The sequence below is a fragment of the Phyllostomus discolor genome, chromosome 7 (assembly GCF_004126475.2).
Source record: "Phyllostomus discolor isolate MPI-MPIP mPhyDis1 chromosome 7, mPhyDis1.pri.v3, whole genome shotgun sequence".
Lineage (NCBI taxonomy): Eukaryota > Metazoa > Chordata > Mammalia > Chiroptera > Phyllostomidae > Phyllostomus > Phyllostomus discolor.
Window position 1 is genome coordinate 96,167,942 of NC_040909.2, and position 24,184 is coordinate 96,192,125.

Genomic DNA, 24,184 nt, shown 5'->3' on the forward strand with positions numbered 1-24,184 from the left:
TACAAAGGTAACTGATGTGCTCAAGATGACAGAGCTAGTAAGAATTAGCAAGCTACATTTATGGAATTCCAAAGCAATGCTTTTTGCCAATACAGTATATTACATTCACTCTAGCTGTTGTTCCTCTTGTCTTGATTTCACCTTAAATGAGAATGTCCTAGGATTGTCTACAGCCATTTCCTTTCACAAGAAAGCATTTTGATTTCCAGGGGGTGAACTTCTTTCTTTCTTTCTCTCCTGTTTATTACAGAACATTTTAAACATACGTAATGATAGAGAGATTTGTACAATGTACCCCATCCCCAGGTCCCAACACCCAAGCTCCCAAACCATCCCTTTATGGCCTGTCCACGTGCCTCTCCAGGTTCATCTGCACCACACTATTCCCATGCTCTCTCCTGCTGGGTTATTTTGAAGCACATCTCAGAAATCATATCAGTTCATCTGTAAATACTGCAGTATATATTTTAAAAACTATAAGGTCTCTCTTTACGAATGCCTTAACCATAAAACATTACTGTGTCTAAAAGTAGAAAAGAATCCCTTTATATCAGCAAACACCCAATTAGATAAAATTTCCTCCAGTGTCTCATTAATTCCTTGAAGAGTTGGTTTGTTCAGATCAGGATCCTAAAAGGGTTTACAAGTCACACTTGATTGATGTGGCTCTTTACATCTTTAAAAAAATATTTAGATTCCTTTTTCCTCTCTTTTTTTACCCCTTGCAATCTGTATGTAGAAAGCACCAGCTAACATCCTATTAGTCAGATCTGGTGATTCAAGTTCTTTTTTTTTTTTTTTTTTGGCAAGCAGATTTCATAGGTTAAATTACTAACTTCCACCAGGAATCTCCTTTATTGAGGTGGCTTCTAAACCTACGTTCAGCTTCATTCCTTCATATTCAGCTAACTGATCACCCCACTGAGATATCCTGTCACCATCCCCAAATCAACATGCCCCAAAAACAAATTTATTTCCTACACGCAATCCTCCCCTCTTGACACCTGCTCTGTTTCTGCAGTTTCTATTGTCCTTTTAATCACTTGGGCCATGTTCCACTTTCCCTAAGCTCCAACATTCAGCCACAAAGACCTCCCAGTTGTTTCTCTACAGAGTGTCAGCATCTGACTCTCACACCCACTGCCCTGTGCAGGCTTTAGAAATATTACAAGACCCTTCCCCATCTGGCCTTTCCCCCTCAGCTTCACTCCATAAACTGCCATTGGATTAACCATTTAGGCATCATGTGCTCCTTACTATGTATTTCCTACTCTCAAACCATCAATGAGTACCCACTACTTTTGGAATAAAGTTGAAATTACTGAGAGCTCTCCAACACAATCTGGTCCCAACCTAGTTTCCAACCTGCACCCCCCCCCCCCAACAGTTCACTTTGCTGAGGAATAGATGTTTTCATATAGGTGTGGAAACAAAGAAACTTGCAAATGTTTAGAACAATGTTGAACATTGGAGATTCAAATGAACAATTATCCTAGCACTGGAATAAGCAAGACTTCTCTCTGAGAGACATCCTAGGTTTGTCTCACAGGACACCTAGGGGAGGGGAAGCTGCCTGTCACCCTAGCAAAACACTGCCTGCTAGCTTTCTCAACTTTCCTAATATGATATTTACACTACTACCTGTTTGTCTGGTCCTAAAACATGTGACTAGCTTTTGACCAGTAACAACCACCTCTGCTTTGCCCTCATGTCACTGGCTCTCGTTAAAAGCCAAACACACGAACACCCAACAACACAAAGAACTTTCGGTTGAGAGAGGGACATTCAGGAAAATTTCTCTAGGAGACATGATATTTGTCCATTCTTCCAAGAACTTTTCAAGGTAGACCAGCAAATAGCTGCATCCTAGGTGACCTCTAACCAAGATGCTCTTGAACGTTGCCCTGGCTGACACTGATCCTCCCAGGGCCACAGCTCACCTGCTCCTGCAGGACACTGCCTTAACAATTCTGGCAGAACAAACTGACCCTCCGAGAGCCTGTGTGCCATCGTTCATTCCATGGGAAGAGCTATGTGTTTATAGTGTTCCTTTCACTCTGGTCATCAGGAGGCTGAGATACAGTTTCGCAGCTCGGTAACTGGTTAATCCTTTTCATTAGCAACTTTATATTTGCCCCTAGACTCTGATTTCAGTTTCTGTTTCTACTTTAATAATTATGTGTTGTTATTCATCTCACATTACGCATTTTGGAATGAGCCAGTGTGTAAGTGAAGTAAATAAAATGCTACCACGTTCCTCCACCCAGGCAACCTCACGTGATTTACCTCAGGTGACTCCCCATTTGCCAATTCTGTGCACTCTCATTAGAAGGCTTTCCCACCCTGCTCTTCCACTGGTTCCCTCCCCAGAGCCCGCCCGTCCGGGGTATTTGAGTCTGAAGGTGCTTCCTCCCTCACAGACGGCATTGGCTGCCCCAGCCCAGAGCCAGCCTTCCTTCCTCTGAAGGCCTTTTGCGTTGTTTGTACACTGCTCGCTCGTTAAACCACTTCCCATACACTGACATTTACTATTGGTTTTATACACATCTTTTAAAAATTAAAAATAATATGTATACATAGTACAAAATTTGAATGTACGGGAAAGGTTGCACAAAGGACAGGTATTCTTTCACCCCTAACTGCTTCTGAGGCAACTACTGCTACTTCTTTGTGTAGCATGCCAGGCATGCCTATGTATTCACAAACACATGGGGATACTCATACACAAGTACACACAAACATAAACTCATGTATATATGTGTGTGCTTATAAATCCTTCCATCCTTTTTTCTCACGGCTCCGAACATACCATATATACTCATCTGCATCTACACTTTTTTGCATATAACTGTACAGCTTGATGATTATAGCAATTAGTACATAAAAATCTATCTCATTCTGTGTAGCTTCTATCATAAAGATAAAACCGCACTTTATTCAATTAGTTATGCCATCATAGTCTATATCTGTCTGATTAAATGTACTCTTTCTGACAGCAATGGAGGGAATATGTCTGCACTTAACATATTCCTCCACAATTCCAGAATATAGCACCTTCCACATAGGAAAAACTCAGTAATCACTGATTGTCAGTGTTATCAATCAGTAAATAATCAACTAGTAAGTAATTCTATTATATAAAAATATTTTAGAAGTAACTCCAGAAAGTCTTCTAGCATTATCCAATCAGGCATGTCTGTCTTTCACTGAAATTTTCTTTGTTATAATATACCTGTGGTATTGTCTACAGCATATTTTAGGAAGGCTTGACCTTGAGGCATACTAAGTGTCAGCTCCCAAAGAGAAGGGCAGAGGGGGCCGAGGTCTCATATCTAGAGACAAGAGCAGGGACCCTGCAGGACTAGGAGAGCTGGCCCTGGGAGAGAGCACAGCAGTGCTTGAGGGAGTCAGCCTCAGTTCTGCTCACAGGAGGCAAGGTCTTCACTGTGGGATGGTCAAAGGGCAAGGGGAGCCGGCAAGAGCTGGTCTCAGGGAAGGAGGAGTTAGAAAGTGCCAGGGCCTTTGTTGTATGTGTCCTGTTCTTTAAAAGGATTATGCAACAGCCCTGGCTGGGTACACCAAAAGGCTGTGGGTTTGATTTCGGGTCAGAGCACATGCCTGGGTTATGGGTTCCATCCTTGGTTGGGGTGCATGCAGGAGGCAACTGATCGATGGGAGAGACATCAATGTTTCTCTATGTCTCTCTCATTAAAAAAAAGAAAAATTAAAATAGATAAATAAGTAAATAAATGAACTATACTACATCCATATTCATAGTAATATTATTCACAAAAGCTACGAGGTAGAAACGATACAAGTTTCCATCAACAGGTGAATATATATATAAATATTATATATTATATATGTATATTATAGACAATGGAATATAAGGTACACATACATAATAGAATATTATATCAACATATTATGGAATTGAAGGTGTATATGTACGTAATGGAATATTATTCATTCTTAAAGAGGAAGGAAATTCTGGCATGCTGCAACATGGGTGAACATTGTGCTGAGTGAAGTAAACCAGATAACAAAAGAACAAACATTGTGTCATTCCACTTAGGAACCTAGAATAGACACATAGAGGCAGAAAGTAGAATAGAGGTTACCAGGGCCTGGCAGAGGGGAGAATGGGAAGTACTTATTAAATTGATAAAGAGTTCCTATTTGGGATGATGAAGAAATTCTGGAGGTGGATATTGGTGAGGTTGCACAACATTGTGAGTGTGCTTACTGCCATGGACTTGTACACTTAAAAGTGCATGAAGGGGCATATTTTATGGGAGGTACAAAATCATCTAGAAAGGCATTTTCTTTTTCACAAAGGCAGGAGGCAAGGACCACACACTGTACAATGTGGTGCTGTTTCCCTGACATCAGTCACTCTTGTTGCACTGCCTCCCTCTGATTTGCGCTACCCGAGCTCATGTGTACTGTCTCACCCTCACGAGTCAGGGCCGGTGATGTCTCACCTTCCTTTCCTGAGAAGGGTAAGGAATGAGTAGACTGCAGGTGACTTGTGAAATCATACTTGAATGACTTTTGACCCAGGTGACTTAGGAGTGACTCAGAGCAAGGGCCCCCCACAACAGCACAGTAAGGGTGGGCACTGGAATGAGGGCAGTGGGATGCAGCTCTGTATCTTGTCAGCCTTTGCCTTTGTGAGACCATGAAGCTCTGCCCTGTGAACTGAAGTTAGCAGCAGCATTACCTGCTGGAGAAGCTCCAGAGAGCTCAGGTGATGGGTTAATATGAATTCTTGCTGGCTTTCTAAATGAAAAGCCCCAGTATAGCTGCTTGATCATACTATAAACACATTAAAAATGTATTAAAAGTATAAATATATTACTTGAGTGGAAGTTAACTATGCTAAAACACAAATTAAGATGAAATTAAGGGCCTAACCAGGTAGCTCAGTTGGCTAGAGCATCATCCTGATATGCTGAGGTTGTGAGCGCACTCCCCAGTCAGGGCACACACGAGGAGCAACTAATGAATGCATAAACAAATGAAGTGACACATTGATGTCTCTCTCTCTCGCCTTCCCTCCCTTCCTCTGTCTCTAAAAAAGTCAATTAAAAAGGGATAAAATTAGGAATGGTTCTACTTTCAGATTCAAGTACACAGAATAGTTTTTAAAAATTATTTTTGCCTTTCTGTATCCAGTCATCTGGGCCTATTAAATGTAATGCTCATTCTATGAGCATTTGTCATGTGTCAGGCACTGTACTGGGTGCTGGCACTGAACTCACCTCCCTCAAATCTGAGTGCTGGCCTGAGTCTGTGGGTCCCCGTGACTGTATATTTCAATGTGGTGGATCAATTAGGTGGAGAGTCATCAGTTTTCCAACCAGGAGAAAGGGATTAATAATTGGTTGCATAATTCTCAAATCAATCTTTTCCAGAGCTGCAGCCTCATGCAAGGTCTTGTGAAAATCAAGGTGCAGACTTGTCTTTCCAATATGACTTTTTTCCCTTCAATGTGGAGAAAGGCAAACAAAGGAGCTGAGTTCACACTGGGACGTGAGAATGGCTAGTGGCCTTTTGGCCGTCATTAGGTTTCTGTTTGGGGACAAGCACTGCACAGGGTTGGAAGAGTTAGCATTTAAATCACATCTCTGTCATTCCCAGCAGTGCAATCTCTAAAGCCTCAGAGTCTTCATCTGTAAACGTGGGTTGTGTGTCTATGATCTACAGAAAGCAAATCTAATGTTCTATATGCTGGGAATCTTATGACCCAGGAGGAAGAAGACTGGAGTATCATGTGCTAGCAATAGTTATTGGCAAATATCTAAACCAGAGTTAAATGTAGGAGGATCATGAGGCCTGGTCCATGAGTTATGGAGTTAGGCAACCTTAAGTTATGACCTGTTCTCATTGTACATATCAAAGTACAACTCCAAGTTTGACAGTTTAGCCTAGAATTGTCCATGAACTGGCAATGATAATATTAAGTCCCACTGCATGACACTGACACTACTGGGATCACCAGAATGAAAACAGCACCCAAGGCCTTGGCCTGGTTGACACTAGAATTCAGCCAAATGAGCCAACCAGCCACCAAGGGATTTAATGGAATAGAAAGAAGAAGTGACATGCTTAGCTATTTCTTTGTTTTCACTAACATATTAATTTCCAAAGAAAGAGATCTGAGATCACCAGAAATCTCTATATGTCACATTATAGTCACACACAACTTACATATTTCATTTAAACAAAGGACCCATGACATTGGCTACTTTATGATTCCAGGTAACAACACAAGCTCATCTTGCCTGGTCCCCTGGGACCCTGCCCTGGCTATGTGGCCAAGGATACTTCTGGGTGTCCACAGAAAACAAGGACTCCCCTGGATGGATCCAGCAATTCACCGTTGTCACTCCTTTTCCCTAAGGGTGAATATCACTTAAGAAAGTTGTATAACAACTTGGTGCCACCACAATATCAGCTCGGGACTTGAGGCATCTCAGACTTCAAAGAGATTCAATGAGAGTCCTTTCTTTTTGCAGCTTAGTTCTTTCTCACGGAACTATCGCAGAACTTGAACACTTTCCTCAAGTCTCTTGACCATCCATTAACATGTCAATCTCAGTAGATGATTAACCCCTGAATTAATATGAAAAATAGAAGCTATTATAGATGAATTTGCTTAACTTTCTGTCATCTCTCTCTGGCCCAATGTATAAACTTATTGGAATTTTCACCATCCTTTCTTTGGTTTCAGAAAAAGAGGTGTCACTTCTTTCATCAATCCTGAGCTTGTTTACATCTTCTTCCCCACAAACCTGACTCTTCCAAGGAGTTATTCTCTCTCCTGGCTCCTTCTCTTACTCTAAAGTAATGCTTAACACTCTGATGCTTACAAAAACAAACAATCCCCCTCCCAACCCTGCAAAAAAAAAAACAACCCAAAACAAAAAACAAACTACTACCCTCTCTGTAATATGAGTTCTCTCTACATAGTACTCATCTCTCTTGCGTTGTCTGGATGACTCAGTTGGTTGAAGTGTCATCCTGTGTACCAAAAGGTTGCGGAACCCAGGTAGGGGCACACGCGGGAGATGGCTGATTGATGTTTCTCTCTCTCACATCTTTCTTTCTTTCTTTCTTTCTTTCTTTCTTTCTTTCTTTCTTTCTTTCTTTCTTTCTTTCTTTCTTTCTTTCTTCTTTCTTTCTCTCTGTAAAGAAGAAAGTGGAAAAGCTTTTATTTAGCTAATTTCCAATGAAAGCTCAAAAATAAGATGAAAACATGCTGGCAAAGTTTCAAGTATTTGCAGATGTACAGCAAGAGTAAACTGAAACAAGCTTATGACTATATGGTGTTTCCTGCTAATGATTATAGAGCATTTGAATGTTATGGAGCAAGAGGCATCTCTGGCTTTTAAGGCATGACTAGCGTAGCAAGATGGTTAACAATCAGACACACTTGGATTTATCCTGGGCTCTGTGCATACTACCTCTGTCACCTTGAACTTCCCAACCTCTAGTAATAGTCCTTAAACTATTATTTATCAAGCACCAACTATGTACACGACTTATCTCATTTAATTTTCATGCTTCCTTTATGAAGTATGCATTATCATCGCATTTCACGTTTGCAATCTGAATTCAGAGAAGTTAAGTAACTCATCTAAATTTACACTGCAATCAAGTAGAGGCTGGGATTCTAACTTGGTTTGTGAGATTCTAAAGCCCAAGTGGCTGCTCCTTATCATTCTCTGACATTTATCTCCTATAAAATGAAAAAAAAAATGGTTCTAGATTCTTCACACTCCTTTTAAAAATGAAATCTTTCTTAGAAAGAGTTCCCGAAGAACCCTTTATAGAACATAATTAAACCACTAGGTTGAATCCAGAAATAGTGGCTCATGCAGGAGCTATTAGGGCAATCATATGAAGTCCAGGTTAGAGAAAGCTTTTAAAAAGTAAGTTTGTTTAACTTACCTCCATGCAACAAGCCCATCCCAGCATCATCGAGGAAACTGAAGGGCATGAGTTAGTGGAGAGATTAGGATGACATACCCACATCCATTTTCATGCACAGATCACATCAATGGTTGTTTCTCTACCTCTCCCTCTCTACCCTCCCCACCCCTTCCTCTCTCTTTAAAATCAATCAACATATCCTTGAGTGAGAATTAAAAAAAGTTAGATACTACTCCTCTCCCTTTATTTCATAACAAAATTTCTAATTAAAGAATCTGAAGTCTGCACCAACTGTCTATACCTCCCTAACTCCCATCTAGCTTTTACCCCCAACACTTGAAACTGAAAAGGTTAACAAACTGAATTCAATTAATATTTATCACTCCTTCCCTACTTATTCTGTGACAGTTGACATGGTTGCCCCTTCCCTTCTAGTAACTCTTTTCTCTTAAAAAAAAAAAAAGATTTCATTTATGTATTTTTAGGGAGAGGGAAGGGAGGGAGAAAGAGGAGAGAAACATCAACGTGAGAGAGAAACATCCACCATTGCTTCTCCTATGCACCCCAAACAGAGACCAAATCCTCAAACTGGGGAATTGAACCTGCAACCTTGTACTTGGCAGGATGACACCAAATCAACTGCCCCACACTGATCAGGGTGAAATGCTTTTCCCTTAATGTCTTATTTTTCCTTTCAAGTTGATCATTGTGAATTTTCTTCAGTGGATTCTCTTTTGATTTGTCCCTTTATTATTTGTTTTCCTATGTCTTAATATGTGTTTTGTGTGGGTAAATAATTTTCCCCAATGATTCACTCCTCTGGGCAATCATGCAGTCTCCTGCTCACATTGATTCCGGGCTTGACCATGTGACCTGCTTTGGCCAGAGGAACATCAGCAAACATGAAGCTGGCAGAGGCTTGATAACTGCTTGTGCTTGGGGGCTTGCCTTCTTGGAATACTCCTCAGAGATTGCCATGCTGTTTGGATGACTAAGACAAAAGATCAAGATGAACAAAAGGGAAAGAGAAGGAAAGAAAGAGGGAGGGAGGGAGGAAGGGAGGGAGGAGGTGAGAATATTTTTTGCATTTATATTTCTAAATGCAAAATATTTCTTGCAATTTATTCCTCTATTTCCAGAGAGAGAGAGAGAGAGAGAAAATTATCTCAGATTTTTCATCTAAGCCCAACTCCCAGTCAACCTACTAGACAAAGTTTTGTTTTAAGCCATTAAGTTTTGGGCTGGTTTGATGTACAGTCATAAATAACAGACAACACGATATTTCAACAATTCCTGTTGTCAGCCTGTTTCATCTCAGGTTACACGTTTTTCTAAGCAACATCATCCATTCTGATGAATTTAAGTACCATTTATACCTCAAAATTCTTACACCTACATTTCTAGATCAGATCAATGTACTAAGCACTCCATTCTTAATGGGCACCCCACTTGAATACTCCACAGATCACCTCAAATTCCCACATCAAAGTCCTGTGTTCTTCCATAAACTGCTCCCACTCCATACTCTCTATCTGGGTTAATGATGCAACTAGTTCACAGTCACTCAAGGAGGAAATGTAGAAGTGAATCTTGGCCCCCCTTTCATTCATTTGCCAACAATCATTCACCAAATCTTAACAAATATGTCACCTAAATATTTCTTGCATTTATTCCTTTATTTCCAGCATCTCAAACATCGCCCTTGTTAAGGGACTCGTGATGTCCTATTCTGACCATCAGCAATGCCTCCCTGCTTGGAGGTTTGGTCCACACAACTAACAGATCCGTATTTCTCCTGATCATTTTCCTGCTGACAATCCTTTCATGACTCCTTATCACCGATGGAACCAGGTAGATTTACTATGCTCTAAAACCCTCCCAGATCTGGCCCTATTTACATGTTTTCATTCTCATTTCCTGCTCTTTCCCTGTGTATGCTGTGCTCGGAGCCAAATTCCTTGCAATGCCAACACTAGCCATCTGCCCCATGGATGTTCTGGACAGTGTTCCTGCCTGGTGTACCTCCCCACCCTGCCATCTGCAGAGTCCTTGAAGACTCAGTTTAAATGTCACATCCTCTGCTTCCCCTGCCTATTTAGACAGAAGCAAAATTAGTCGTCTCTACTTCTGAGCTGTATCAGAAGCTATGTACCCAATATTACCACTATGGTACACATTTTAATTGTAGTGACATGCTTAAATGTCTGTCACCCCTAATAGATTGAGAGAGCCCCTCCAGGGGATGGGACTGCTTTATTTTTGCTTTTGCAGCTCCCAGCACTGTGTGCGTTGCACAAAAAGTTCTCAATAACTATGAATGAATAAGAGATTGTATTTTCCCATTTTAAATGTTTTGTAAAAGCTTATCACAATTGGCTAAGTTTACACTATAAATTTCCATTTATTAGTCTAGAAATGGAGACGAGAGACTTTAGGTATTGCCCAGTATTACTTAGGATCTGGTGATAAGTCAAGAAGTGTTGGGGAGATGGTAACTGGGGAGACACAGGCAAAGTGGCTTGCTCTGGGCTGGTTGGCAGGTGGCACATTTGTACCACTGCCTCCACAGAACCCAGAGAGAGCACTGCCTTCCCCCACCACAGGGCAGAGTGGATCTACATTTCTGCCTCGTCTTTCCTATGGCATGGTAGCCTGTATGACAGGCATTTAGTAATATCTTGGGTCTGAACAGTACAAAGAAGTTGGTAAGTGCTTTTATAGCTTCCCTTTTCTTGTCTAACGAGGTTATCCCCAGTCTTCTTTCTGCTCAGGTCTGGTTTCCCTCATCTCCTACCTTACTACAGAGGTTCTTCTAAGAACAGATCTAACTTATTAATCTCCTGCTGAGCTCTTCAGTGACTCTCTAAAAGCTTTGGGGTGACGTCTAGAGCTCTCATGGGCCTTACCTACTTCTCTGGTCTAATCTACTACCTTCCCACCTCATCATTTATAGAAGTAAGTAACTAACTTCTGAGAACTTTCTATATGGAAGGCATGGTGGGGGGAGGGTGATAACAGACAAGATACAATCACTGCCTCCAAATAGTTTGCAAGCCAGTAATATGACAGGACAGGAATTGATTATAATTTAATGTAAACCAGTACTGATGGAGATGGGCACCTTTGGGAAAACAAAGGAAGGACAGCCAAGCTCATCCTTGAGGGGAGCAGAGAAGACAGAGGAGGAAGATTGGCTCACCTGCCATATTCCACTTGGTGTGAAATCACCTGCAGTAGCCTATGCTCACAGGGCTTTGAACCCTCTGAATCTCTTTGCTGTCTGCTGGGATTTCACCCTCCTCGTTCCAATGAACTCCTGTGCCTACTAAAGACCCAGCTCAAGCCTCCCTTCTGAGAAGCCTTCTCTGCTGTACCAGGCAGCAAGAACCATTCCTTTCTTTGTACTGTCACAGACCTATGAGCTTCTTGAGGATGGGAGCTCACCATGTTTTCCAATGCTAGTAGAGAATCTGGCATGTAGTAGACATTCAATAAAACATTTATTAAAACTTAGCTGAACAGGGTATCTTTGGGAGCCAACAGTGGCCTAATTGTCCTAGTGGCTTTCTTTTCACCTGATATCTTGACTTTATGGATCTTGACATTTGCCAGCAAAAGCTCATAGCAAGTGGCCTGATGATGAATGGAACATGGAATAACAGCTTACATATCCCACTGGATTCTCTCCTTTATGAGAGAGGGAAGTTATGCTGTTATTCCAGTGATGCAGGAAATGCTTTTTATACTTTTTTTATCTCATGCTTTCTTTAGCATTTAGACACTAAATATAGCCCTCCAAATATCTACGCCTTTATTTTTCTATATATTTTCAATGGCAATAAGTCTCCATTTAAAGGCAATACATTGTTTGGATCTCACCAAATTTTTTGGATGCAAATTTGGTGAATAATAAAGTAGAATAAGAAAGCTTTTCGTGGAAAAAAGAGATATGGCTCTAGAGAGAGTGATTTTCTATGACTTGCGAATCAGTTCTGAGCCATTTCAAAAGGAAGATCCAAAAATGCACCACAGTTTATTCTTCACTCTGGAATTAGTGTAATTCATGTAATACTTTAAAGTCTCCACCATTTGGAAGAACAGACAAAGAAGTGTTCTAAAGTTGGGGTGATTTTAAGTTGTTTTGGATGTGCGAATTATCCTCCCCCCTCATGGTGTATTAATGATTGGTACACATGGCTATGTTCCCAAACAAAGACAAATATTTATTTGTCTCAAGAGTGATGTAGCTAAACTATAGGTCAGTTTGTATTAGTTTGAGTTCTTGGAAGATACTTTTCGTTCATTTCATGGGGTCTTGAAAACCTTTTTTGGAAGGAGTCAAGTTGTCTTTGGTATTTTTCTCAGTGGTCCTCTGGGTACACCCACTCCACTTTTTAATGCCCTCACTACTGCCCGGTCCCTAGAACCTTTCACGGCCCTCTGGCTACAACAAACTCAGACCCTCAAATCACCATTGTCTCTTACTACTAAATCAAAACTACCAGCCCATTAGACTGTAGAGTCCAATAAGGCAGGCATTTTGGTTTGTTCTGTTCAGTCCTGTGTCGCTAGCACCTAGAACAATGCCTGGAACCTCTGTGGCACTCAATGTTGAACTAATGAATAGATCTTTAAATCTGTTAGTCTCAGCCAGTGTTGGGAGGGAAACACCCATTGAACTAACTTACACTCATCTGTGAATGACCCAGAGTCCCTTATCTCTCCCTAAGGTATTTGCATACTTAAAAGGAAAGCTTGTGAATTCAAATTATTCTCAATGGGAAAACTTCAATAGTGAAGCAAATGGAGAGGAAACATTGGAGGCTAAAAGTGGTGGGGGGTGAGGGGTGGGGGATGGGAGTTAGGGTTTAAGCAGGCCAGAGCTGCCTAGGATTGTGCCCCTGAGGCTTTCAGCTTTTCAATGCCCCTCAAGCTTTGCACCCGCACAACTTCTAAAAGCTTAGAGACTTCACCATAGCTGTCAGGCCAGTGGCAACGAGGAGAGATGAACCAGAGAGGGCTGCAGGGCTGTTTTCACTTTGAGCTTTGGATATACTCTGTGGCTACTTCCTCTGTGTTTCAAAGAGAAGTGTCCCAACTTTCCAGTTAAATATGCAAGAGCACAGGGAATCTCCTCATAGTCACTTAATACTATTTGTTGATTACAGGTCAATATATTCTCACTGTATGTAGATGTCTTTTGTTTTTAGCTTGTAAACTGACTTGAAGTGTTTGCACATCTGATAAAGAGCTGGGGTATATTGTGAAAGAAAATTCCTTTTATGTCACTTCTCTATTCTATAATATAGTCAGGTACTAGTGATTTCCTTGTAGACATTGTGTCCTTTCTTTAGCCTACCCCATCCACCTCCCTCTCTCTTGCTCTCTCTCACCAAAGCATTCTCCACACAAACTTAATGGAAACGTAAACCTAACCTCAGAACTCTGATTTTTGGTTTATGATATGAAACTATAAAAAAGGTAGAAGTTGATTCTATTGTTTTCCAATATTTTAATGTCACAATTTTCTGTGGTGTCAATCTTCTCTGCTCTTTATCTGTAAAGCCCTTCAATGAATCATTTACCTTTTTAAAAACATCACTCAAATATATAGGAGGTGGACAAAAGTAGGTAAAGAGTTGCAAGTACACAAAACACAGAGTTTATTCTTGTATTATTATTTATTAATTGTTGTTATTTGTACTACAACTGTACCCTACTTTTGCCCCCACCTGTGTGATGAAAGCCCAAACCAGTGCACCTCAATAAATAACAGTATAAATGTAGTAACATTTAGAAAATTAATATTGATGTAATGAAAATAAATATTTTAGTAATTAAGTCTAGGATACTGAAACTTAGTTATTGAATAGTTGTAGTAGTTATATAATAAAATAGGTTTGGTCACATTTTGCCCAAATAGAAATATTGTGATTGCTAAAGTCTTAGCACCACAGGTGGTGAATGAAGAGAAATTGTATTTTGCATAACTTTGTAATTTTCCTGTTTATTCGGGAGTTCAATAATACAAAGTCGATTTATTTTGTATCTATTATAAAACTACCTTTGCTTGATATAAGTTCCTTTCTTGAGTTAAAACTAAATATTATCTTTAATCTAATAAAACCATTTTAAAATGTACAATCGTTGACAGCTTAAAAGAATTATCATTGTTTGGTATTTTGCATGGAGAAGATGCTTGGTAAATGTTTGTAGATCTATCCTCTACAAGGAAAATTAAAGAAAAGTGTCTCCACTTTTAACATTTATTTTGCACCGGGAAGAGAAACAGAAGAGGGTTGGTTACTTAAGGCTTAGGAGATCATATAAAAGTGCCATTTTGCCAAAGAATGAATAAAACGTTCTAGTTCCAACACGTTTAATAATGGGCACACAACCTATTTCTTTGTTTCATAACCATTGCGCTGTCTCCCTCTCCTTTGGCATTGCAAGAAATTCGACAAAATCTACTTCATCTAGTTCAACTTTTTGATTTAGTAGTGGATCCGCTCTCCTGTCAACGAGGAGGCAGGAAAAGCAATGTGGAGAGGCAGGATAAATGTATTTGAAATGGAATGTGTCCATTCTAAATAATTTCGTGTGGGAAAATAATTTCAAGTTGAAGGATAATTACAGAAGAGACGTCCAAACCCCTCGAGCCGCCGCCGTCCGCGTAGCCTTGGAAACCCCTCGCTGTGGCCGGAGGACTGCCGCTGGCTCGCCGCCGCCGCTTCCTGCCCCGGGGCGGCGCACCCTGACTCCGGGAAGGTGCCGCGCGGGGAAACGTGGCACCCTCTCCAGCCCGCGCCCGGGGCGCCGGCGAACGGCAGCCGAGCGCTCGGAAGAGCCCTGCCAGCCAGGCTGCGCGGTGGCCGCGCACCCGCCGGCGGGAAGAAGTGCCCGCAGGACTGGCGCCCGCCCGCGGACGGGAAGTGGCGCCCGGCCCGCCCTCCGCCGCCCGCGGCCCCGAAGCCCCGCACCGCCCCCTTTCTCTCGGCCTCTCCCTCGGCCTCCGCCACCCCGGCCGAATTCTTGCATAAATTATGCCAGGCGCGCCTGACGTCAGGTGGCGGCGCGCGGGCGCGGGCGCGGGCACGGCACGGAGGGAGCCGGCGGCGGGCGCGCGCGGCGTGCCGGGTGCGCGCAGGCGCTGGCGTGCTGGGGCCGCGGTGGCGGCGGCGGCGGCGGTGGCGGCGGCAGCGGCGGTGGCGGCGGCGGCGCGGGGGTTGAGCCGTGGTAGTGCGGACGCGCTCGTGCTCGGGAACTATCGGATTAAACTTGAATCGAGTGAAATTACACAAAGGAGCGCCACTGACGAGGCAGCCTGGGGACCCGGAGACCCTGAAACTCGCCAGAGCCCTGTTCGCTCCCGGCCAACTCCGCGCCCGTGGATTCAGACCCCCGGCCGCGGCCGCCCAGCCAACTCCGGAGCCCGCTCTGCGTTTTGTTCCCCCTTTGGCACAGGGCATCGGAGGAGCCCGACCGACCGACCCGGTGAGCTCCAGAGTTCGCCGGGCGCCTGCGGGAGGGGCGGCGGCGGCAGGAAATCGCTCCGGGCCGGGGCTGGGGCCGCGCGAGGAGTTGGGTACGAGGAGTTGGGCGTGTGCGGGGCGAGGGGCGAGGGCGGGCGGGGGCCGGGGCCGGCGCAGGAGCGCAGCGTCGCCCGTGCCGTGTCGCTGGCGTCGCGGTCCGCGGGGCCCGAACCCGCGCCCCGAGCGCCGCCCGGCGCCCCAACTTTTGCCTGCGTCCGCGGGGCCGGCGGCGGCGGGGGCGCGCGGTCCGGCCGAGGGTCACTTCCTCGCATGTAAATGGCTTTTTGTTGTGCTGCCGGCGTGGGGGGGGGGGGTTACGGGGGACAGGAGGGAGCGTGTCTGCGCGCGGGGGAGCGCGAGCGCGTTTCCTCCCGCCGGCGCCGAGCACGAGTTGCCGGCTCCATTCGAAAGAAAAAGGAAGGAGAAAAAGTTGGGCTCCAACTCAAGTGCGAGTGGGCGATGGGCGCGCGGGCGCGGGGCGGCTGAGCGGCGGCGGCTCGGGGACGGCGGCGACCCCCGCCTCCCGCCCCCGCCCCCCGCTCCGGACCGACCACGCCGCGCTCGCCGGGAGCGGCGGCCGCACCGGCGCGAACAAAGTGCGTCCCTCCTGGCGCGGTGGCGCCGGCCCGCGCGGGGACGGCCACCGGGCGAGGTGGGTCGGCGGCGGGGAAAGTGCGCGGGGCGCTGCGTGGGGCGGGGGCGGCGTGAACACGCGGCGCTGGGGTCGTCCCGAGCCCAGCCCTTGCCGGCCGCGGGCGCGCAGTTGCGGGCCCGTGGCCGGGGGCTCCCGGGGCTCCCCGGCGACTCCCAAGTACGCGAGGAGGAGAAGAAAGGGAGCGGGGCCGGGGCGAGCGCGGGGAGGCGCGGCGAGGAGGGGACCCCACCTTGCCGAGCTGGCCGGGCCAGCGGCGGCGGTGGCTGCATAATAGCGACTCTAACCCTTGAAAGGCGCAACTCGGCTCTCCCACCCCCGAGCCCGCCCAGGGAGGGGTCACCAGGTGGCCCCCGAGGTGGTCCGGGTGCGCTCTGCCCCCGTAGAGACCCGCGGTTCGGAGCGTGAACGGCGGAGGTGGCTGGAGGCCAAGCGGTCAGCGGGGAGAGGAAGGAGGGCGACGGGGGACGCGTTGTTTGTTTGGTTCGCACCGGGGACTGAGCTCGCCGGGGGCGCGGGGGCTCGGGCACCCCGTGGGCTGCGGTGCGGGGCTCCGCGTCCGCTCGGGGCCAGCGCGGCCCGGGGGTCGGGGGGAAGGGCGGCGGACCCCGGGCGGGAAGGGGGGGGGCTCGGGAGGCTCCGGGGAAGGAGCCGGCGGCCCCGAGCAGCCATCATTACCGAGCCGCCTTTCTCCGAATGGCTCTTCCTCGAGGAGTCCAGCGCGGTGGGAGCGCACCCCAAACTCCCGGCCGGCCGCCCGCTTTGTGAGCGCCCCCGTAGAGCGGGCGGCGTAGGGAGTGCTCCAGCTACGGTCGGGCTGTTTCCCCGGAGGTCACTTTTAGAGACTGTTCACGCCTGGATTTTAAACTAGTTTTTTTTCCCCCCTCTTCGGAACAGACAATGGACAAAAGAAAAGTAGCAACCCACATGGAGAGTTTCCTTTTGAATTGCTAGAATTAGATACACTATCCAGCTCTCCACTTGTTAAGTATACTTTTTTAGTCTCCCATTGCATATTATCTAACAATCGGTTTAAATAAGTTATCTTGAAATATGTTCATCTTTTGGGCTTGATTTCTGGCATGTATGAAATATTTTAATTTATTTTTAAAGGATTATGTGAAGGCCCTAATTTTTATATTTTAAAACATATTAATTTAAGCCGTCTTTGCAGTGGGTAATGTCTTTCAAAGAGGTTGAACTCATTTTCCCCAGCCCTCTCCCAATAATGGTTGGGGGAGTACTCACCATATGTAATAATCAAACAGAAAAATAAAAACTTGTCTGGGTTTCCTCACAGATCTGTTAAAACGATGACAAAAAAAATCTTAGTGACCTTAGCATGGGAACCTGATTTATCCTCATTTATAATTCCATTTAGATTGCAGTACTGTGTAAGTACTGGGTCCTTCTTATTTCAGAAATAACTTGGGCAGTGATTTTATGAAGTTGAACCCGCCTCCCAGCCCCCCAGAGTACATCTGTCGCAGAGTGTTTTTGTCTTGCTGTTGCACAACAGAAGCTCTACAGTCTTTACCCTAAAATGGCAGCTTTCATTTGACTGGGGCCCATTCATTGACAATGATAATAAAGAGGCTGAAAGCTAGATGCTTGGGGCACGTGGTTTGCCTTTCTAGGTGATAATAAGTAGGAGACATTTTATGTCTTCCAGATTTGCTCAGGAAAAGTTTATTTTCCTTGAGAAAAATCTGTACTGTAGAAAAAAGTTACTAAGTAAACAATTTGGAAATGAAAAGGGGCTTGCAGCAAGTTTTAGGAACTAAATTTTCTTATTTTCCCAAAGAGTTGAAATATGGCATTCCTTCCTTTTTGGCAACCTGATAAAGGAACCTAATGGATCTTTGGGAGGCTTTAACAGGTGAATGTCCTCCCCGTGCTACCCAAGAGTCGTTTTCTAGCACTATAGACTTTTATCATTTGTATTCTTTTGATATTTTCTGTTTCTTCTCCATGTGTGCAAGCCAGTAAATTGCAGCTTGATTAATTCTATTCTAGGTTTCAAGACTGAAATGAGTTTCTAGATAAGAAATGAATACTACTACTACTACTAATAAAAGACTGGCATGTCAATTTTACACTCTAGTTATATTGGTTTTATCAATGAACGTATTTAAATTAACTTCCTTTTCTGTGTCTTAACATAAAAGTCAGGGTAGAGAAATGATGTAGGTCATATATAGGTAATGGTGATGGTTAAAAACTCCAGTGTTATTTTTCCTTTTGGAAAAAACCCCACTTTTTTCAAGGTGAAAATGTAGAAGTCAAGTTTAAAATAATGCCTCTAGAAACTTAGTTCATAGATTTATTGTACTTGATCTAGTTTTTAATCAGTTCAACTTACAGGACCAATTCCAAAACTTTTTCATGAGTGTTACTTTTATTGAGTTAAGGTGAATATTAAAATACTGTGTCAAAGATATGTTACAACTTTTCTTCATACAGACAGATGCAGTCAGTGTACTGTAGTACAGTTTTTAAGCAATTTGGTCAAAAGAAAAATATTTTTCCCTAAGAGAATACAGTCTGAGTGCTCTTCTGTACGTGCTGTGTAACCCATAACAGTCTACATGCCAAGTTCAGAGTCATCATTGCAAAGCTAGGCTTACAGTATTTTACTCTCTATGCTCAGGAAAGGCTGCCTGCCTGCCATGCAGTCACATCCCTTTAGTTACTTTGTGTTCGGCAGTCAGTGGCAAGCTTTCAGCGTGCAAACGGCAAACGAAGAGCAGTGCTTTCCCTCAGAGAGTTTACCATCTAGTAGGAGAGAGAGTTCTATGGCTAACCAAAGACATTTCACTTGTAAGATTAACTTTGAAAGTAGTAGTGATTTTTTATCCTTTATAATCCATATCCATATATGGCCTTTAGGGTTTGATAGCAGACACCATGGTCATCTTATAAACATCTACTATAAATAAGGCATTGCAAGAATAAAAATGCTTAGTCAGCGCTGAGCAAAGTGTGTGACTACAAAAAAAGCCCTTAAAACTTTAGCTTTGTACTAAATTGTTTTACTTTAGTATTCAAATGCTTTCTAGATGTAAACAGACAAGCACTGAGGTAGATATGGGTCACATAGCTAAAGTCACTGAGAAAGACAGAGAAGGAGCATTTTGGGCAATGTTGAGATGATGTCAGGCACATACTGGCACTATGTGACTTCAGTTGTCTTTTTTATTCACACGGACACATTCGCATATATTTTTTTTTTACAAGCTGTTCTTTATATGCCATTAGAAATTCAGAATTTAGTATTATATTTTCCCAGGTTTCTAAGCCATTGTATCTTTATTAGTTTAGGAGATAAAAATTTCTTTTTTTCATTAGAAAACTTTATTATTTTGTCTTAGTTCTCAAAAAAACTGATATTCAAAGATGATGGATAATGTTAAAATATAAAATAAATTGGGAGTAAATTATCACTTAATTTTCTACAAAAATATGACAATGCAATGATTTATTTTAATTTGGGTGTTAGTCAGGTCGGGTTGCAATTATGGCAGAAGTCCATAGCTGATTATGGTGGTTATTAAGAGCTGGGAAGGTAATTAAAAACACTACTACTGCTCTTTTATTTTACTTGTATCAGTATATTAAAAATCTTAAATGAAATTACACCTGCATGATAAAAATTACCAGTAGGAAATAGAGATTACCAACACCAATAGGAAATTACAAATAGGAATAGGAAATCATAATGATATTGTCAAATAGAAATTTATCTTACAATCATTAATGAATCTTTGGGTATTTAGAACGTGAGGACCTTAGAGACCTAGTCAAACTTTCTCATTTTACAGAGTGAGAAACTAAAGCCCAGAGAGATTAATTAAATGAGTTGCCTCTGGCTGGTCACCCAGTTATCACAGAGCTGGCTTGGCGCAGCTGTCTTCCCGGTGCCTAGCTCGGTGCCAGTGCCGGGCCGGCGCTGGGTCGTGCTTGCAGGATGGCCGCGCTGGCTCTGGAATAGTCTGGCTCTCTCCCTCTTGTATTCGGACTTAGAGTACCTTTTGGATTACGAATCCTGCAGTATCTGCTAACATAGCTCTTAAAGGTGTCCTTAAGCCAACAGTATTTATTTGCTTCTTCTGTGTCATGGTTTAGAGTTGTTGTTTTTTTCTCCTTGGTTAGGGGGTGGTGGGGAAACTGTGATTATCCATCTAGAAAAATGTAGGGATAATTATTCCAGGGTTTGATTACTGTTTTCATTTTATAAGCATGTATTCATTACCATAACTAGATTCCTGTACCTTTTTTTGTTTGTTTGTTTTTGATTCCTGTACTTTTAAACTAATGTTAGTTGACTGCAAACATGATAGTTTTCTCAGTGAAGTATTTCGTGAGGGTTATGTTTTATGTTTACTTTGGAAGTTAAAAACTATCTTTTAAAAAGTAAAAATAATGTAGAGTAGCAATGAAGAAGCAGAGCTTGGGTGTGAAAGGCTGATTGGTCCTTAGGCTTGTTTGTTTAGGCCAATGTGGAATCAGAGAAGCTTCCTTTCCTGGCCATTTTAGCCTCCCTGTGGCTGTGGGTGTCAGGCTTGGCTCTGGTGGCAACTGACTCTGGACTGGGATCAGTTTTCCTGTTTCATTTGCTTTCTTGTTCATTGATTCAAGTATTTATTGGGTACATGCTACCCGAAAGGTGATGGGTATATACGAGTTAGGAGCACAGTGGTGCCATGAGAAGATATGGCAGGCCCACACATACAATAAATAAAGCCACTGCAGTATCATAGGCAGTAGATACTGTGTGGGGTGCTACTCTTTGGGAATGGCTTTAGCAGTGCTATCCAAATGATGGTAGAAGAAGGGAGCAGGATTGGACAACCCGGAGGGATGCAATGTGTTTGAGGTCAACAGAGAGCAGCTAGATGAGACTCAAGAGGCAGGTAAAGGCTAGCTTGGGAAGGGCTTACAGGATATAGAATTTGGGATTTTTAAAAAAGCAGCAGAGTGACCAGTGAGTGTGAAGCAGTGCTTGACAAGAGCAGACTTGAAGACTAAATTGACGGGTGGAGTAGGGGAGGGAGAATAGATGGGGAACAGCATCCATCCTGCTATTGTTGTGGTCCATGGTGTGGAGAAATAATGGCTTGGACTAGATTGATGACCATGGGGTTGGAGAAAAATGGACAGATTTAAGAAATATTTAGGAGGTTCAATGAATAGGACTTAAGGATAGATTTGTTCTCAGGAAGAGGAAGGTGTCAGGGAATGCAGGTTTCTAGTGTATTCCTCTGGCTAGTGATGCTGTTCACTGAGGCAGGGAGCTCCTGAGGACTAGATTTGAAGAGGAAGTTCATGAATTCTTGTAGCAAATGACTGATGTAGTCTAGTAGCACTCCAAAACGTTTCAAAATAATTTGCTCCCCCAAGGTGTTGGTGCATGGTGAGCCCACTAAGGATTGCTGTTGGGGGTCAGTGAAAAGGGAGAGGGGAAGGAACCTTTGTTACTTGTCTAACATGTGACACTTCCTTTGTTCTTTGCCTAATGTGTAGCAGTTGCCTACTATGTAGCACTTTGTATGAGTTTAATTATCATAAATTGAGGCTAGAATCCTATGGTAAGCAGATTTTGCTACATTTTGTTCTTCTGTATCTCCACATTCTCCAGGCAGCTTTCTCTTGCTAGTTACATATTGGGACAAGGTCCTTGGGCTCTCAACAGATAGCTAGTGGGTCCAACTGTGCTCTCAGTGGAGGGAGTTGTATTTTAGGAGCCCGTTGTAGTCATACATGGGTGTGGTAGAAATGAATACATTACTTAAATAATTGTGGAAAAAATAGCATCCTTGGTCAGAATACTTACCTGATCTTTAGTGTATATGTAAATTGCTTTTATATGTAAATTAGCTAAGAGGTCACTTTATTCAATTATTATAAAAAGGGGATTATATAACATGGTTGATAGTAAATGAGAGATGCTAACTGATAAATCCAGAAGAGAAAAGCTTTTAAGTTGCTGACTTTAATATTCTGTGAAATAAATTATAGAAACCCTGAGCATTTATCTTGAAACAATTTGTTGAAGGAAGTGTTTGTATTTTGGTTTTTGCCAGTTTGTATGGGTAACACTAGCATCCGTTTGTTTTTGTTATGGGCCAGGGTTTGATTTTGGTATACATAAAGATATTCTTCCTAGGACTCGTTGTCTGTGGTTAGGAGTCTATTTCAAAGGTATTTTTATTGACATTGTTCCTCATTGGCTTTTCTGGTGGTCAGTATGAATTGGTCGACTCCACCAAGGTCCTTCCTGTCTCCTTCAGGGAAGGCAAGACTGTGTGTCTTTACAGGTTAGTTTACGGGCTTACACTGGTTGTAGGGACATGCTTCACTGGCAGGATTCCCTCCCTCCCTCTTTCTTCCCTCCCTCCCTCCGTCCCTACCTTTTTTTTTAACAGATCAGATATTTAATTAGGTTCTTCATAAGAAATTTAGAACTTCATTTTGTGCGGATAAAGGCCATTTGTGAGCGCAAACACAGAGCAGAGGTAGCCCTGCAGCTGAGGGACAGCTTCGGTTTTTGGCAGCGTTTATGAGTCCATGGCTTTCTGATCAACCTTGTGGTGGTCTGTAACCTCATCTTTCTCTTTCTCTGTGTCAAAGATCTCATCTTCCTGGTGTCTGGGCTTGTGTAGCTACTGCTTCTTGAAGTACGCATCCATGAGATATTTGGGGATTTTCACACCACCGATATCAATTTGAGTGGAGGTGGCGCTGACAAATTTCTGGTGTGTTCTATGCAGAGGAACTCGATTAAGGGACAGAGGTCCACTCACAAGAAGCAGGGCCCTGCTCAGCTGCTTCAGGAAAACCACTCTGTGGCCTCTGTGGCACCCAGGGAGCATGGTCAATGTGGTCCTGGGAGGGATGCTGGCCTGCAGTTTTCTCACATGCCGGTGGAAGGGTTTCCTGCCATGGCTCACAGCTTCCCAGGCACATCTTCAGTAGGATAGTATCTAGTCATTTTGGAAAGTTTAATCACTTGGGTATCACCATTCTTGTCGCCACCAGCTGGTTTTGTGACAGCAGCAAGAACTTTCTTCTTTTTTAAAGGGGAACTATTTTATTTTATTTTTTATTTTCACCAGAGGACATGGTTCTTGATCTTAGAGAGAGGGGAAGGGAGGGAGAGAGACAGGGAGAGAAACTTCGATGTGAGAGAGAAACTTGGGTCGTTTGCCTCTGCTTCAGGCCCTGACCTGGGACCAAAGCCCGCAGCCCAGGCACGTGCCCTGACTGGGGATGGAACCCACGGCCTTTCAGTTTATGGGATGACACTCCAACCAGCTGGGCCTCACTGGCCAGAGCTCTCCACATTCTTTGTAATCCTGGGTTTAGCTGCTGAGCACTTCCTCTCGTACATGGCCTTTTGGGAATACATAGCTGTCCAGGAATATCTGCCAATTCCTCTGACTAGGACAGGGTTTCGGCTGCATCGGGGCTTCCCCTTCTTAGGCCTCTTGGCCTTGAGGTTACCCTTCGTAACCTTGGCTTCAGGTTTCTTCTCCTTAGGATCCAGCTTCTCAGTTTTTTCACCCACCATCTTGCAAGATGGGAAAGAAGCAAGTTTTACTTTCACTGTAGTGGTTTTGAGGGCTATTTGAATAAATGTAGGGCTAGTAATATTCCTTTATGGTGAAATAGAAGAAAAGCTGTGTATGCAGTTTGGCCACAGATGGACTTGTGCCAGCAATTCTGTGGCAATTTACTTCTAATACAGTTTCTTCAACTTACTAGTTTTAAATTTTTCAAAAACCTTAAAAATATATTCTCTTGTTTGGTCCCATCAACAGTGTATTGTTATGGTTAAAGAAATCATTGCTTTCTCAAAGGTGTAAATACGAAGTGGAAAGCTGTATGCAGGTTCCTGTGATGTGGGTTTTAGTGGAAGAATAAAGAGGATGTTTATTTGGGGCTCCTTCTCTCCCACCCCCACCCTTCAGCGGGGCCTGGAGGCAGCAGATTGGTTTTCCACCGTGTGCTCATCAACACGGGGGGCGGGCAGAGCGCCACTGTCACTGAGCCTTTGTGTAGG

At 43.7% G+C, this 24,184-nt stretch overlaps 1 protein-coding gene and 1 pseudogene across 4 annotated transcripts in view; one reads left to right on the forward strand and one right to left on the reverse strand.

Annotated features, from left to right (window-relative positions):
• Nucleotides 1-15,118: 15,118 nt before the first annotated feature.
• CHD7 (chromodomain helicase DNA binding protein 7) overlaps nucleotides 15,119-24,184 on the forward strand; it is a 207,139-nt gene continuing 198,073 nt past the window's right edge. For 3 of the 4 annotated variants that reach the window (XM_036031146.1, XM_036031145.1, XM_028533530.2), the window contains exon 1: nucleotides 15,119-15,432. The gene's annotated coding sequence lies outside the window, so the exon portion shown is untranslated. Of the gene's footprint in view, nucleotides 15,433-15,991; nucleotides 16,123-24,184 lie in introns of those variants that run through there. The other variant, XM_036031143.1, reaches the window with a different exon arrangement.
• Nucleotides 22,534-23,692, reverse strand: LOC114514401 (annotated as a pseudogene).